Raw genomic sequence first — 13,053 nt, forward strand, 5'->3', positions numbered from 1 at the left:
TTCTCAGCCCCTCCTGCCTTGTTCAGAGTGTGACCCTATGCTGCAATCAGACACCAGTATGTATGCCAATCACCCCTGCCCCTCTAAGATTGTAGGACAGAGTCTGTACCACATGCTTGATGATCAGCTACCTGGAAACCTGAGCTGAATTCATACACGAAAACTGAATGGACTCCTAGACTGATTTACCTGATAACAGCTCTAGCCAGCGGGGGACCAGACGTCAGAGCTCCAAAGGTGAAAATAATCAAGCTAGCTCACTCAAGTAACACATAGGGGTACACCAAAACAAAACAAAGCAAGAAGCTATGACACAGTAAGCAAGCATAAACTAATACAATGACTATAGATGGCTCAGAGACAACAGTCAATATCAAGTCACATAAAGAAACAGACCATGATCAACTCAACAGGCTCTCAAAACAAAGAATCCAGCAATCTTCTAGATAAAAGTGCATTCCTGGAATTCCCAGATGCAGAATACAAAAATTTAATATACAGAACCCTTCAAGACATCAGGAAGGAAATGAGGCAATACACAGAACAAGCCAAGGAACACACAGATAAAGCAACTGAAGAAATTAGAAAGATTAATCAGGAACATAATGAAAAATTTAATAAACTGGCAAAATCCTTAGACAGTCAGCAATCAGAAATTCAGAAGATTAACAATAAAATTACAGAAGTAGACAACTCGATACATAGTCAGGGGAGCAGAATTTAGCAAGTAGAAGCTAGAATTTTTGAACTCAAAGGTAAATCACTTGGCACTAATGTATTTAATGAAAAATCATATAAAAGGACTTTAAAAAATGAAGAAACCTTAAGAATCATGTGGGTCTCAATCAAGAGAATTAACCTACGAGTGACTGGAGTACCAGAACAGGGAGGGATAACAGAAAATACAGAGAGAACTGTTGAAGATTTCTTGTCAGAAAACTTCCCTGATATCGTGAAAGATGAGAAGATATCTATCCAAGAAGCTCATCGAACTCCACATAAGGTAGATCTGAAAAGAAAGTCATCAAGACATAATCAAACTTGCCAAAACCAAAGATAAGAGAGAATTATAAGAGCAGTGAGGGGTAAATGAAAAGTCACCTGCAAAGGAAAGTCAATAAGAATAAGCTTGGACTACTTGGCAGAAACCATGCAGGCAAGAAGGGAATGGGAAGACATATTTAAAAAACTGAAGGAAAAAAATTGACTTCCAAGAATCATATATCCAGCAAAACTGTCTCTTAAATATGAAGGTGAAATTAAGACGTTTCCAGATAAACACAAGTTGAGGGAATTTGTAAAAACCAAACACAAACTACAAGAAACACTAAAGGGAGTTCTTTGGTTAGAAAATCAATAATGTATCAACCCAAGACTAGAACACTGGGCAGAGCAACCAGAAGTTAACTCAGACAGGGAAATCCAAAAAAAAAAAAGAAACAAAGCAAGATTATTTTAAAAAAAAAAAGCTCAAAAGAGGGTAACAGCGATGTGATTATATAAAAGAAGAACATTACAATAATAAAGAGGGACTAAGAAATGTAATCATCATACCTTCCACGTGGAGACAAATATGGTGATACAATGAAATAAAAATTGGTTTTAAATTTAGAAAAATAGGGGTAAATAATAAGGTAACCAAAAAGGAGACAACTATTCTACTTGTCAAGATGAAATACAAGGAAAAAAATAGAGCCTCAGCAGAAACAAAATCGACAACAACAGTTTGGCAAACTGTAAAACCAAAAAACTCAGAACTCATCCTGTATTTCTTTCAAGTCTTCATACTCTATATACTTGTGCTCAAAAGGCTCTTTTCTTCTGAAGTTAAATTCTACCTTTTCAGGCTTACTGAAGGATAAACTCCAGAACAAATTCACTCTGAGCTGGAGATGAGACTGAGATTTATAGAAGGGAGCCTTTTAAATAGGTAATACAAAAAAAAAAAAAAACTTGTTGCCATCAAGTCGATTCTGACTCACAGTGGTCATATGAAGAAAAATCTGCTGAAGCTTTATGACTATTTTAGGTTAAGCAAATCTTAAACTTGAAATTAATAAACTGATTTCTGCATTATAATTTTTTTTTCATGACTATGACCTTTGTGAATCATTTGCCAAGAGGAAAACAAAACTGAGTTACTACAAGGTACGATAAGGCTCAGCTTGAATCAAGAGGATGTCCTTCTCTTACAATATGACTAAGAGCACCCCAAATTAACATAGGACCCCCGACATGTGATGGTGGCTCTTCTAAGGTCTGAGGCTAAAACGCCATTTTTGAATCAAAAGTAACTTCTGCATCAAAAATGCAGCTGTGATTTCTATAACTCTGCATAGCACCCTGATAAAGTTATGTGGTAAACAATTTTAGAGAACAATGTGATTTTGCTTAAAAGTTCTGCTTGCTTAAGAACACTGCCTTTTCAGGAAACTGAGTCCAAAACAATTATCAGAATAGAGTTTACTCAAGGTAAACCTTAGAATTACCCATGTCCTCCTGGTAGTCACATAAGGTGGATCTCGTCATTGTTTCAAGGCCAGATGTACCAACGTAATGATTACGTTGTAAGTTAAAAAAAATTAAAAATGTATGTAATCTACCAATCAGATGTACTCTAACCCAATTTGGTAACAATTATCTAAATGTCAGCCAATCACTGGATTTTTAAAATATTTTTATTCTAGAACAGTTTTAGACTCACAGAAAATTTTCCAACATAGTTCAGAATTCCCATACACCCCACAATGGCTTCCCTTATTAATAACATGTATGTATTATATATTTGTCAAAAGTAATGAACTGATATTGATACATTATGATTAACTAAAGTCCATACTTTATTCATATTTCTTTAGTTTTTACTTAATGTTCAGGAAGGGACAGGAAAACTGTAGGAATGGAAACAGAGAACCTGAGGTAGAGAAAGAGAGTGTTGACACATCACAGGTGTTGCCAACCAATGTCACAAAAAAATTTATGTATCAACTGTTTAATCAGAAACTAATTTGCCATGTAAACTTTCACCTAAATCACACACAAAAAACTACCCTCAAATCAAGAAAGACAAAAAGATATCCAAGAAGCTCAACAAACCCCACATAGAATAGAACCCAAAAGAAAATCACCAAGACATATCATAATCAAACTGTCCAAAGCCAAAGACGAAATAGAATTCAGAAGACAGCTTGGGAAAAAGAAAATGTTACCTACAAAGGGGAAACAATAAGACTAATTGCTGGTTTCTTGGCAAAAACCATATAGGCAAGAAAGCAATGGGATGAAGCACATAAAAGCCTGAAAGAAAAAAGACTGCCAACCAAGAACTATATATCCAGCAAAATAGTCTCTCAAATATAACAGTGAAACTGGGACATTTCCAGACAAACGGAAATTAAGGGAAATTTGTAAAAACCACACCAGACTTACAAGAAATGCCAAAAGGAGTCCTTCAGGTGGAGAACCAACAATGTCACACCACAACCTGAGATTAAGACACATAACAAGAGTACCAAGGTACCAACCCAGATAAAGAATTTTCAAAAATAAAGCTACTAGACTGAAAACAGAGCACCAGAGAGATCAACCCGTAAAAGATGATAACTGCAAAATAAAACCTAAAAAACAAACCTATTGTTGCTGAATCAATTATAACTCATAGTGGCCTCGTTGGACAGAAAAGAACTGTCGTACTGGATATCCAAGAACCGGCTGGTGGATTCGAACTGCCAACATCTTTGTTAGCAGCCAAGCTCTTAATCAGTGTGTCACCAGGGCTCTGCACAAAATAAAAGGGGAATAAATGGTGCAGTTTCAGAACTTCGTATGGAGAGGAAGTCAAAGCAATGTCAAGACACAAAAGGCTATTTTAAACTTAAGAAGATAAAAGTAAATTTCAGGGTAACCACAAAGAAAATTAATCAACCTAGTCATTAAAAAAAGAAGAAAATAATAAAGACTCAGTAAACACAAAATCAACAGCAGCGAAGGAAATTAAAGAAAATCTACAAATAAAACCTCAGCACACAAGAATACCCAAAAGAAATCACTAACACCATAAAAAAGCACTGAAAAATAACAGCAGTATATTCATTCCTATCAATAATTACACTGAACACAAATAGATTAAATGCACCAATCAAGAGACAAAGAGTAGCAAAATGGATTAAAAAAAAAGACCCACCAATATTCTGCATACAAGAGACAGGCACAAAGATAAAAGAGCTAAAGAACAAAGGATACAAAAATATATGAAGCAAACAGTAACCATAAAAGAACAGGAATAGCAATAAGAATCTCAGATAAAATAGATTTTAAGTCAAAAAGCACCATAAGAGACAAGAAGAGCATTAAATAATAATTAAAGGGTCAATTCACCATGAGCATATAACCATAATAAACCTTTATACATCCAATGACAGACCTCCAAAATACGTAAAACAAACTCTAACAGAACTGAAAAGAGAAATAGACAACTCCACAATAATAGTAGAATTTAACGCACCACTTTTGATGAAGGAAAGTACAACTGGAAAGAAACTCAGCAAAGATACAGAAGATCTAAGAAACACAATCAACTAACTTGATCTCACAGACATATACAGAATGCTCCACCCAACATCAGCACATGGATCATTCTCTGGAATAGATCATATGCTAGGCCACAAAGAAAGCCGTAATAAATTCAAGAACACTGAAATAATACAAAGCATCTTCTCTGATCACAGCACTTTAAAATTAGAAATCAGTAACAGGAAGAACAAGGAAAAAATCAAATACATGGAAATTGAAAAACACTGCGTTTAAAAACCATTGGGTAGTAAAAGAAATAAAAAATTAACTAAAAAAATTCCTAGAATCAAACGAGAATAAAACACAACATACCAAAATGTTTTGGACACAGCACAAGCAGTACTCTGAGGTTAATTTATAGCAATGAATACACAAAAAAGAGAACCACAACCAATACCTTAATCCTACAACTCCGATAAATAGAAAAAGAGTAGTAGAAGAAGCTCACAGTCACCAGAAGAAAAAGAACAATAAAGACTAGAGCAGAAATAAATGAAACTGAAAACAGAAACACAACAGAAAGAATCAACACGACTAGAAGTTAACTGTCTGAAAGGATCAATAACATTCAGAAACAACTAGCCAAACTGACAAAGGGAAAGAAGAAGATGCAAATAACCAAAAAGAAAAAAAAAAAAGAGAGAGAAATGAGATGGATAATTTACAACAGAACAAACAGAAGTCAAAAGGATCATAACAGAATACCATGAAGAACTGTACTCCAACAAATTTGAGTGGACAGAAACATACTACCTACCCAGACTCACACAAACTGACATAGAAAATCTGAACAGACCCAAAACAAAAGAAGAAATTAAAGAAGTCATAAGAAAACTCTCAACAAAATAAAGCCATGGCACAGATGGTTTCCCTGGGGAATTGTACCAAACATTCAGATGAAAGCAGACACAAGTTCTACTCAAACTCTTCCAGAACATAGAAGAAGATGGACAAATCCTGAATTCATTCTAGGAAGACAGCAGTACACTGGTACCAAAACCAGACAAAGACACTGCTAAAAAAGAAATTTATAGAACCATATCCCTTATGCATTTCACAAAAATTGTCAACAAAATCCTTGCCAATAGAATCCAACAGCATAGCAAAAACTCAATACATCATGACCAAGTGGAATTCATATCAGATATGCAAGGATGGATGCCAGAGGAGACTCTGAAACTTGAGGAACCTTTATACAGATTAAAGGCAGTTGTTCAGACAGAACTAGGGGATACTGGTTGATTTAAAGTCAGGAAAGGTGTGTGTCAGGGTTGTATTCTTTCATCATACCTATTCAATCTGTATGTTGAGCAAATAATCCGAGAAGCTGGACTATATGAAGAAGAACAGGGCACCAGGATTGGAGGAAGATTCATTAACAACCTGCTTTATGAAGATGACACAACCTTGCTTGCTGAAAGTGAAGAGGACTTGAAGCACTTACTAATGAAGATCAAAGACCACAGTCTTCAGTATGGATTGCACCTCAACATAAAGAAAACAAAAATCCTTACAACTGGAACATTGAGCAACATCATGATAAACTGGGAAAGACTGAAGTGGTCAAGGATTTCATTTTACTTGGATCCACAATCAACACCATGGAAGCCGCAGTCAAGAAATCAAAAGACGCATTGCACTGGGTAAATCTGCTGTAAAAGACCTCTTTAAAGTGTTGAAGAGCAAAGATGTCACCCTGAAGACTAAGGGGTGCCTGACCCAAGCCATGGTATTTTCAATTGCATCATATGCACGTTAAAGGTGGACAATGAATAAGGAAGACTGAAGAACTGACGCCTTTGAATTGTGGTGTTGGTGAAGAACATTGAATATACCACGGGGTGCGAAAAGAATGAACAAACCTGTCTTAGAAGAAGTACAACCAGAATGCTCCTTAGAAGCAAGGATGGTGAGACTGCGTCTTACATACTTTGGACATGTTGTCAGGAGGGATCTGTCCCTGGAGAAGGACATCATACCTGGCAAAGCACAGGGGGAGCGGAAAAGAGGAAGACCCTCAACGAGGTGGATTGACACAGTGGCTGCAACAATGAGCTCAAGCATAACAACGGTTGTAAGGATGGCTCAGGACCAGGCAGTGTTTCGTTCTGTTGTGCATAGGGTCACTGTGAGTTGGAACTGACTCGACGGCACCTACCAACAACAATGACATGCAAGTATGGTTCAAAGCAAGAAAATTTACCAGAGTAATCCACCACATAAATAAAACAAAGAACCAGAACTAGACGATTATACAGATTGATGCAGAAAAGACATTTGATAAAATTCAACACACATTCCTTTAAAAAATTTTCAGCAAAACAGGAATTGAAGGGAAACTCCTCAAATAATTAAAGGCATATATACAAAACAAACATCCAACATTCTCAACAGAGAGACTGAAATCATTCCCTATGAGAACAGGAACCAGACAAGAATGTCCTTTATCACCACTCTTATTCAGTATTGTACTGGAAGCTAGAGCAATAAAGCAAGAAAGGGAAAGATACAACACACAAATTGGTAAGGAAAAGTAAAACCATCCCTATTTGCAGACAGTATGGTCACACACATAAAATGCAGTCCTGATCCAAATACCAACAACATTCTTTAACAAGAGGGAAAAACTAATTACCAGATTTATATGGAAAGGAAGGAGGACTCAGAGAAGCAAAACATTACTGAAGGAGAACAAAGTAGGAGGCCTCACAATTCCCAACTACTATAAAGACACAGTTATCAAAACAGCCTGTGACAGGCATATGGATCAATGGAAAAGAATTGAGAACCCAGAAGTAAATACATGTATCTATTGACAGCTGACCTTTGGCAAAGGGTTGAAATCCACTATGTTCATGGAAGAGATACTCTAACAAATGGTGATTGCAAAGCTGGATATCCATTTGCGGAAAAAGGAAACAGGATCCTTACCTTACACCAGATGAAAAAGCTAACTCAGGATGTGCCGGGGGCCAGCCTCAGCAACGAACAGGGTCACCAGAGGTGGGGTAGAGTTCGGCGAAAAAGAATGAGAGGTAGTGTGTCTTATATTTTCATTCTGCAGAAAAAGAAGCCTCTGCTCTTTATTTTTTACATGGTCTTTTATATCATAAGCTTACAAGAGCATAACATCGCATGATCAACAAAGGGGCAGTATAACATCATTTCCCAGAGACATAATTTTCCAAGTGACACATAGTACAGTTCTGCATGCGCACACAAATACAATGAGTTTTTGTTTAGTTGATTTAAAGTAACAATTGACTTCATACTGCTTTACACTTATGCTTAATCTTGCAATACCTTCCACAGTTTTTATAACAATTAATCTTTTTGCAAAACCATTGCCACATAGGCTTTGTCCATCTTGCCCAGGGTGGCCAAGTTCTTGAAGTCCAGCCACTTTGGGTTACGTCATATTGTCCACGATTATGCCAAGGACAATTAGCCCAATCTCTATACCCAAAGACCAGTCAAGCGCAGCAGTGAGCGGGGTAGACGAGAAGGTTGACCTGTAATTGGCTGAGAAATTGGCTGAGAGAACTCACTGCCTTTTGTTTTTCCACTTTTATGGGATCATGTGTGGGTGGTGGTTTAATCACAAAAGGGCCTCGGTAAATATCAGGATTCCGCCATCCTGTTTTTGTTTTCCATAGTTGAGCTATTCGTTCTCCCCCTAAGACAACTTCATGTTGATCCTCAGGTAATACACGGGCTGTCCCTACCCGGGATTTTACCAGGGGATTATGAGTAGGACGCCCCCCCTTCCAAAGGTCCCTAAATCTATAATGGAATTTTATGCTTATACATTCTGCTACACACAGGCTGAAAATGAAACAGAAACAGAACACAGATGACAGAGATATTCCTGACTTTTCAGGAATTCTTCGATGTTTATACTAGGGGCAGTGGGTGCAGAGGGGCCGCCCTTGCAGCCTGGCTCCTCCTGACTTTTCAGGGATTCTTTGATGTTTATGCTGGGGGCAGTGGGTACAGAGGGGCCGCCCTTGCAGCCTGGCTCCCAGCATCTCCCCCTTTTTTATTTTTTAATTTCGCCAGATGAAGATCTGAAGCCACCTTTTGGATAGCTTGATTTAAGATTCGGAAGATGACTGGAAGAAAGAACAAAATCAAGAATAAACATAAAGAAATACCCGTGTTTAACAGAATGTTTTTAAGACTATGTTTTTGAATAAAGGAATTTAAGGAATCAATAAATTGTTTGGCTGTTTGAGAAGAGGAAAAATCTTTTTCTGCATTTGTAATATCTTGTATTTCCATATGTAATTTATCAATATTAAAACTCAAATTGGAATGATTCCATATGCCCTGGATATGATTTTTGATTTTTTCCCAATTATGTATGGTAGTATTTACAGGCATTGGAGTAACACAAATCCATTTGAAACTTACATGGCATCTCAAAGTAAGTCGCACTTTGAGATTAGTGATTTCTTGTCCTATATATAGAATTGCTTCTTCAAGGGCATTAACTTCTTGTTGTAATTTTCTATCAATGGCTTCTTGTGTGGCTAAGGCTAAAGTAATATTTTTACTTAAATTATTTACATAGTTTGCAGTATGAATCTGTTGTGTTAACGCCATAGCAGAAAGTGAAAGAGAAGTTGCTAAAGCTATGAGAGCGGAAATCCCCAGTATTAAAGCTGCTACAAACCGTTTGGCTCGAGATACAATAGCAGAAGCCTGTTTTAAGGCTTCTAGGCCTGAATCATCATACCAATCTTCTTGTAAATGTACAGGAATCATAATATATTTTGGTTGTTGTAAAATCATCATACTTTCGACAGGAATTGCACGGTTTATACAACTGGTCAGTATACAATTTTCACAAGAACTAACAATGTGTTTTCTTGTTTTCTATAACAATACTAGAGTGATTACTGCAGCTAATTAATAACACATATGAAGCAGGTACACAAGCTTGAATATCAAAACTCTCAATATTAAAAGGACGGGACAAAGTGACATTGCCGGCAGCAGTTGCCAGTCTCCACAAAGATGGATGTATGTTACCCGTGAAGGTAGAAAGAATAGGGGGAACCCATCCATTTATATGCCAACGATTAACTTTTTGTGGGAGAGGGACTAAGGCATCTTGCCAATTAAAACGATATCGAGCTGATTGTAAATATTGACGATAATCATCTTCAGGATTTAAAATACTACAATCAATAAGACGTGCAGACATTTCAGGCAGAGCATATACAAGTTGTGAATTATACATACAATTTCTCCAAATAGGAAATCCTTTTGAAGGGTCAATCATAGCCCAATCTTGATTGCTCTTAGAATCCTCAGGAGGCGACTTATCACAGGTAGGAAAAAGAGGAGTGTGTACTTTTGGGATACCTTTAAGAAAGTCAGTTTTTTCTGGAAGGATGAGGCGTAGAGCCCATAATAATCTGTAAGGCTGTTGGTTTTGATTTCCATTAGGTGAGTCAGTAATCATTGATTTGAAGCCAAAAGGAATACAGCCAGGGATAGTTTTTCGCAAATTTCTTAATTGAATACAAATAGGAGGATTATCTGACATACCAGAATAGGAATAATTAGAATTAAAGCCCTGAGGGTTCCAAAATATGGTTTCGCCCCCCAGTAATGCAGAATTATTAGTAAATACAGAGGGGGAAGGATCTTCCCAGGTGACGAGGTGAAATATAGGAGGTTTTGGGACATAAGCCCAATGTATATCAGCCGTAACAATGCATACCTGGCAGGAAATAATAGCGAGCATAGCCACAAAAAGAGTACCCGCATTTACAGGAATATGTTGATCCACGGTTAAGGTGTGAGCCAGATGAGTAAGTTTTTTGAGTTGGCCCCAAGTTGGGGGCTCAGCCGCAATGGTTCGATGGGTTCTTGAATAAGGAGTATATCTCCGGCTTCTCCACCGCACTTTGTCTCGAGATGAAGAGTTGTTGAGGTTTGTAGAGGGTTGCATAAAGTCAGTGAGAGGGGGTGGAGTAGAAGATGAAGAGGAGGAAGAACTAGAGACAGGCGAAGGAGGGGGTGTAGATGGAGCATTTTCAAGAGACAGATTTCTCAGAAGAGTCGTGAGAGGTGTTAGGTTTGTAAGCAGTGAGGGAGGAAGTATTGGAGGATTTTTAGTGGTTTTTGGGTCTTGCATGTCTGATGAGTCTGTCGGGTATCCACAAAGGGGAAGTTTTGTCCTGTGGGAAAACACAAGCATAGCCTCTTCCACAAGAGATTAATGGGTCAGTTCTTTTCCATTTTCCATAACAAGAAACTACCCCCGGTAAGCAGGTTTTTGCCAGCTGATACCAATCATAAGGAGTCATCCAGCTGGTTGACAGAATATCTATTAACGACAATGTGTATGGAGACAGGGGTCCATATTCTTTGCAGGCACTTTTAACCTCCTTGAGGAATTTATAAGAAAGAGGAGTCCATTTTGCATCCTCATCAAATTCCCCGCTATAATGTACTGGAAAGCACAAAGGGAGGGTAACGTCCCCCTCAGACAAGCCTTGTTTTAAGGCTGCTTTGATTTTTGATTTTCCTGCCAGAGAAGGAGGTGGGGGAGGTAAAGGTACTCTATTTCGAGGAGTAAAGGTCAATGATTTAACCTCATACTTTGGAGGCTGTGACTCAATTTGCAACTTTCGTAAAGGAAGAACAATATCCTCATCTTGATGATATCTAGCAGCCTCCTCCTCTAGATCGACTTGCTCCTCCGGGCTCAGAGTGTCATTCGTGATTGGATTAGATAGACCAACAAAGTGGGGGGCTGAAGGGGTAGACACTACAGAAGGATGTTTCTGAAGCAGAGGTGTTTCTTCCTCCTCTAAAGTGGGGTCAGAGTCAGGATTGTCTAGTACTTGGAATGCTTTAACAGAATCGGGAGTTGGGTCAAGAGTATCTCTGATAAGCATCCATAGTGCAAAAGCATCAACAGGCACCCCCTCAGGACCACATCTAGTATAATGTTTTTGTAGCTGTTCTCCCACAGCTTTCCATATGTCCAAATTAACCAAGCCTCCCTCTGGGAACCAGGGGCATTGTTCCTGAACAAAATGTAAAAACCGAGCTACTTGGCTTCTAGTCACTGCGGTTCCCCTTTTTTTGAGCATACACGTGATGATATAAATAAACAGTTTTCTTTCTGCAGAGGATGTTTGTCCCATAGTGTTTTTCTAGTATTCTCCTGCTTATACAGGGGTCTAACAACTTCTCATATGTTTTGCCTATCTTTCCTTTCCTATCCCCGTCCTCTCTAACGACGGGGTGGCTAAAGGGAGCTTTTCTCCTTTCTTATCTAGCTCTAGGCAACAGCCCTATCTACCCCGCGACGACAATGCTTACCTTCAGGTCCCTGTTCGGGCGCCAGTTGCCGGGGGCCAGCCTCAGCAATGAACAGGGTCACCAGAGGAGGGGTAGAGTTCGGCGAAAAAGAATGAGAGGTAGTGTGTCTTATATTTTCATTCTGCAGAAAAAGAAGCCTCTGCTCTTTATTTTTTACGTGGTCTTTTATATCATAAGCTTACAAAAGCATAACATCGCATGATCAACAAAGGGGCAGTATAACATCATTTCCCAGAGACATAATTTTCCAAGTGACACATAGTACAGTTCTGCATGCGCACACAAATACAATGAGTTTTTGTTTAGTTGATTTAGAGTAACAATTGACTTCATACTGCTTTACACTTATGCTTAATCTTGCAATACCTTCCACAGTTTTTATAACAATTAATCTTTTTGCAAAACCATTGCCACATAGGCTTTGTCCATCTTGCCCAGGGTGGCCAAGTTCTTGAAGTCCAGCCACTTTGGGTTACATTATATTGTCCACGATTATGCCAAGGACAATTAACCCAATCTCTATACCCAAAGACCAGTCAAGCGCAGCAGTGAGCGGGGTAGACGAGAAGGTTGACCTGTAATTGGCTGAGAAATTGGCTGAGAGAACTCACTGCCTTTTGTTTTTCCACTTTTATGGGATCATGTGTGGGTGGTGGTTTAATCACAAAAGGGCCTCGGTAAATATCAGGATTCCACCATCCTGTTTTTGTTTTCCATAGTTGAGCTATTCGTTCTCCCCCTAAGACAACTTCATGTTGATCCTCAGGTAATACACGGGCTGTCCCTACCCGGGATTTTACCAGGGGATTATGAGTAGGACGCCCCCCTTCCAAAGGTCCCTAAATCTATAATGGAATTTTATGCTTATACATTCTGCTACACACAGGCTGAAAATGAAACAGAAACAGAACACAGATGACAGAGATATTCCTGACTTTTCAGGAATTCTTCGATGTTTATACTAGGGGCAGTGGGTGCAGAGGGGCCGCCCTTGCAGCCTGGCTCCCAGCAAGGATGGACTAAAGATCTACATGTAAAACCAAAAACTATAAAGTTCATGGAAGAAAATATAGAGGCAAATCTAGGGGCCCTAATTTGTGGCATAAATAGACTATCAAGCATAACAAATCAAGCACA

The sequence above is a fragment of the Loxodonta africana genome, chromosome Y (assembly GCF_030014295.1).
Source record: "Loxodonta africana isolate mLoxAfr1 chromosome Y, mLoxAfr1.hap2, whole genome shotgun sequence".
Taxonomy (NCBI): Eukaryota; Metazoa; Chordata; class Mammalia; order Proboscidea; family Elephantidae; genus Loxodonta; species Loxodonta africana.